We start from the raw sequence: 5,794 nt of genomic DNA, 5'->3' as shown, positions 1-5,794 counted from the left end.
TACTCCTCCCTCATACTACCAGTGATTAAAAAGTAGGGCAGAACACGCTGTCACGATAAGCGATAGGATCGGGAATCCATGATGAACGTAACATCGCAAATTACATCGAAATGTGTATATAAATGATCAAGACTTCGGGGTGAGATTTATGACACAATAGGTGGTGTGTGAATTGGTTTCCGGTCCCTTACTAGAACATAAAAGGAGGAAATAGTGTGAAACGTCTATGGATTCCAGTTTCCGGGTTTTCGCGGTAGTCCTACCCTGCAGTGCATTAGCACATGTCGAAGCGAGGGAACCAATGGGCGTGGAGAACAACAAGGCATGGTGTCTGTCCACATGGGCACCCGCTAAAGACTGAGCGAGGCTCATTTGCATGGCGAGACCGTGTACGGCAAGCCGCTTTACATTTATTCCTCTTTACTAGCATCGACTTTTGTGACTAAGACTTGTATAGATACTACACTGTAAAAATGCTGGGTTAAAAATAATCATTTCTGGGTTATTTGATAACCCAGCGCTGGGTAAATATTAGACAGAAGTTAACATGCTGGGGTTAGTTTTATACATTAACCCATTTGCTGGGTTGTTTCTGACAGTGCTGGCAGCTAGTCAGTCAACCTATTGAAAATTTTTCATTTAAAATAATAAAAATGCACTTTAAAATATGTTACAGGGTTACATAAAAAACAGCTTTACAGCTTTCAGACATTTAAGTTTCAATCAGTCAAGCGCATAGCGCGGCCACAGCTGCGGCGCTAGCACACTAGATCAACATGCAGCGCTCCTCTTACAGTCATCGCTCCGCACAGCAACTTAGATACATATAACAGCGATGCTGCATCGTGTTTCAGCCCTGGTTGCGCATTCGTTTTGCCGGAGGTGAAACTTCCATGCAAGTTGTATAGCGCTCCAAGCAGACGTTAGCTGTGTAGTATATGTAAATGAAAAAGGTCAAATGTGAGACTACAGATGTTTTCGTATTTTGTATAGTAATAATTTGAAAGGAATACAATGTAATACAAACCTTAATTTCATTCAGGATGTTTCCCCTCATGACGTTTTCTCTCAGAACAGAAAACAAATTGACCCAGCACTGGTTTGGTATGTGAGGGGGTTCATCGACAGTAAAAATGACCCGCCAGCTGAGTTACAGAAAACCTACTCAGCACCTGGGTAAAAAAAAATTAAAAAATAACCCAATAAAATGACCCAACAGGCTGAACCCAGTTTTTGGGTTTAAAAAATAACCCAGCATTTTTCAGAGTGACCCAGCACATAGGTAAAAATTATCTGTGCTTCATATATTAACCATTCACTTCTGACTTGTATGTAGTTCAATTGCTGTTGGTATGTATTCCAACTTTACTCAAAACAAGCTAGTAGGCTACTTCTTTCTTAGTTAGTTGTCACTAAGCTACTTTTGAAACACTATGGCCATGTCCCAAATGGCACACTTCATGTGCATTTGCAGTCTTGTGGACTTACAATGGCTGCCGCGTACATGTGCCCATAAGTCCACAAGACCTCCCATTTGCCATTTTAGGTTTCAGAAGGGTGCTCCCCCTTTGAGGCCGATATGTGTCCTCGATGCGCACTTTTGCCGAGGCCGAATTAGATTTTTTTTTACTTGTCGTATATAATGACAAGTCAAAATGATGACTTTATAGTTCAATTAAAAATCTTACTAGAAGGCCTAATCAAACATTTTATAACAATTGGAATACACAGATAGATTAGGCTAAATATATATATTTTTTTTATTCAGTTAGTACTGGGAAACTGTATGCTATTGCAATAAGAATGAAAAAGTAGTTAACTGAAAGAGATAGTAATCATTTTTGTTACTAGTACATTATGTTACTAGTTTTTAGTTTTAAGGAATACATGTTAGATTGGCTTGCCATAAAACGTGAGCATGCCTCGCTGTCTTGCCACCTGCCAATCATCCTGACCGAGTGTCTAAATGGTCACGCCCAGATCGCGGTCAGGCTTGTTGAAAGTGATGTACGCATACCTACGAAAACAAAGTGCAAAAATCTCTGCGCCCTGGCTTTACAAAGATGTTTTATTTTGTATGAGGTAGTCGCACACCAGCATGTTTGTCTGGTGTGTGTTTAATTTAATCCTGTGCAATTACTAAAAGTTCTTGAGCAACCGAGGGCGCGGCGGAGCGACGCAGTCACGAGTGACGTAGCTCAAATATTCAGCCCAGCTCGTTTAACAGGCCAGTTCTGTCACTGAATAAACACATCATTAGGATTTTCACAAAAATGTCTGAATATATTTATTAAGTAATTTAAAGAAGTAACAGCTAAAAGCAAAGGTATTAGCTACGAGTCAGATAAAACTTCATTCAGGTCTGAAAAGCTGTTCAGTATTTAAATATAATTATATTTCATTTAAATTGTATATTCAAACACATCGTATTATTGCTTAAATAATGTTTTAATGCATATAAACATGAATACATTCAACACTGACCTCTGTATTACCTTGAAAGATGGTCTGAATTCATACGTTTATAAAAATCGGTCTATTTCACAATATAAATAGTTTTTAAAGGCACTTGTATTATTTAAGATTCAGTATTGTGAATAAACAAGCGTGTTCATGTGGTGCTGTAACCGCATTGTGGCTCGTGCCATGCTGACATCTCCATGAATGAGTGCTTGCATGGCAACAGACTGTGATTGGCTGATTTGTAGGGATACCCTAGATGACCAGCACACAGTCAGAGTGGCTCGGCCAATCAGCACTGAGCTCAGAGGTGCGTAAGACGAGCTAATACACGCACACACAAACACACACCCGTACAGAGTCATCATTAAGTGCATGCCAGTGTTTCACACATAAACAGCAGATGCCGACACATGCAGCTCATGTATTGGACGGCACTGTCTTTGCTAATATGCTCAGTATGCAGCACTGAGAGTCTGCACAGTATTCACAGCCCTTCCCATGAGCTATTGCAGGTTTGATGAAGATGATGATGAAGTGATGACTTTCTCCTCTGACCTCTGTAAGTCAACAGCATACAGGAAACATTTAACCTCTCTGTTTGTATACTTTATATCTGTGATTTATATTTTATAATAATGTGAATTGAAAAGAAAACGAAAAGATATGCTGGTAAATATCACATTTTTTACAATGGATAAAGATATAGAGCTGGGGGGTTTACTGTCATGCAAATAATTATAATGCAAAAAGAATAGGCTGCATTTTTTGATAGATATTCTTTGTAGCCTTTTTAGTTAAATGGAGAAAATGCAGGTTAAGGTCCATTTTGACCCGTAAGAGATAGGCTACATAAGAATGCATATAGTTAGAATCAGAACCAAACTTTACAAATAAGCCAAGACTCTCAAAATACAAATCATTAATTTATAGATTTATTTTAAGAAGAGATATAACCATTGTTTGAAATAATTCCAGAGTAATATTCATGTTGCTTTTATGTTTTGTTAGAAAATATGTAGGTTTGATACATTTTGACAGTCATAATAAAATAAAAATGACTGGTTAAAACCAGTAATTCTCAGATAATGTTAAATTAAATTTCCCATGAATGTGAAATATCAAAGAATTTCTCAATTTTGTTTTAAATTAATGAAAAAGGAGCAAATGTACTAATAACAAGGTAATAACATGGTCAAATGCAAACCTTTAAAAACATGCATTCACTCATTAATGAGAAGTTATTGATCAGATACAATGTGGGGTTTAATTGAAAAACATGTTATTTGTCTTTATAAGCTATAAGCTTCCATTCCACGGGTCCCAACGGATCCGGGAATGCAAAAGTCGTATACAGATTTTTTGAATGCAGGGTTAAAGAAATGAGTCTGGAAGATTCTGTGTTTTTAATGTAAGAACTCCCTCTAGTGGTGAACTAGCTGATGGATGGATGGATGGATGGATGGATGGATGGATGGATGGATATATTGGTGGAGATGGATATATTGGTGGAGATGGATAGATAGGTAGATAGATAGATAGATAGATAGATAGATAGATAGATAGATAGATAGATAGATAGATAGATAGATAGATAGATAGATAGATAGATAGATAGATAGATAGAGTGAGGAAAATAAGTATTTGAACACCCTGCTATTTTGCAAGTTCTCCCACTTGGAAATCATGGAGGGGTCTGAAATTGTCATCGTAGGTGCATGTCCACTGTGAGAGACATAATCTAAAAAAAAAAAATCCAGAAATCACAATATATGATTTTTTTAACTATTTATTTGTATGATACAGCTGCAAATAAGTATTTGAACACCTGTCTATCAGCTAGAATTCTGGCCCTCAAAGACCTGTTAATCTGCCTTTAAAATATTTACCTCCACTCCATTTATTATCCTAAATTAGATGCACCTGTTTGAGGTCGTTAGCTGCATAAAGACACCTGTCCACCCCATATAATCAGTAAGAATCCAACTACTAACATGGCCAAGACCAAAGAGCTGTCCAAAGACACTAGAGACAAAATTGTACACCTCCACAAGGCTGGAAAGGGCTACGGGGAAATTGCCAAGCAGCTTGGTGAAAAAAAGGTCCACTGTTGGAGCAATCATTAGAAAATGGAAGAAGCTAAACATGACTGTCAATCTCCCTCGGACTGGGGCTCCATGCAAGATCTCACCTCGTGGGGTCTCAATGATCCTAAGAAAGGTGAGAAATCAGCCCAGAACTACACAGGAGGAGCTGGTCAATGACCTGAAAAGAGCTGGGACCACCGTTTCCAAGGTTACTGTTGGTAATACACTAAGACGTCATGGTTTGAAATCATGCATGGCACGGAAGGTTCCCCTGCTTAAACCAGCACATGTCAAGTCCCGTCTTAAGTTTGCCAATGACCATTTGGATGATCCAGAGGAGTCATGGGAGAAAGTCATGTGGTCAGATGAGACCAAAATAGAACTTTTTGGTCATAATTCCACTAAACGTGTTTGGAGGAAGAAGAATGATGAGTACCATCCCAAGAACACCATCCCTACTGTGAAGCATGGGGGTGGTAGCATCATGCTTTGGGGGTGTTTTTCTGCACATGGGACAGGGCGACTGCACTGTATTAAGGAGAGGATGACCGGGGCCATGTATTGCGAGATTTTGGGGAACAACCTCCTTCCCTCAGTTAGAGCACTGAAGATGGGTCGAGGCTGGGTCTTCCAACATGACAATGACCCGAAGCACACAGCCAGGATAACCAAGGAGTGGCTCTGTAAGAAGCATATCAAGGTTCTGGCGTGGCCTAGCCAGTCTCCAGACCTAAACCCAATAGAGAATCTTTGGAGGGAGCTCAAACTCCGTGTTTCTCAGCGACAGCCCAGAAACCTGACTGATCTAGAGAAGATCTGTGTGGAGGAGTGGGCCAAAATCCCTCCTGCAGTGTGTGCAAACCTGGTGAAAAACTACAGGAAACGTTTGACCTCTGTAATTGCAAACAAAGGCTACTGTACCAAATATTAACATTTATTTTCTCAGGTGTTCAAATACTTATTTGCAGCTGTATCATACAAATAAATAGTTAAAAAAAAATCATATATTGTGATTTCTGGATTTTTTTTTTTAGATTATGTCTCTCACAGTGGACATGCACCTACGATGACAATTTCAGACCCCTCGAAGATTTCTAAGTGGGAGAACTTGCAAAATAGCAGGGTGTTCAAATACTTATTTTCCTCACTATGGATGGATGGATGGATGGATGGATGGGTGGATGGATGGGTGGATGGATAATTAAATATTAATATTAAATTAACAAATTTAATATTTGATAATCTTT

Source organism: Scardinius erythrophthalmus, assembly GCF_964197995.2.
Source record: "Scardinius erythrophthalmus genome assembly, chromosome: 17".
Taxonomy (NCBI): domain Eukaryota; kingdom Metazoa; phylum Chordata; class Actinopteri; order Cypriniformes; family Leuciscidae; genus Scardinius; species Scardinius erythrophthalmus.
The sequence above is the reverse complement of the archived record's forward strand: the minus strand, read 5'-3'. Positions refer to the sequence as shown.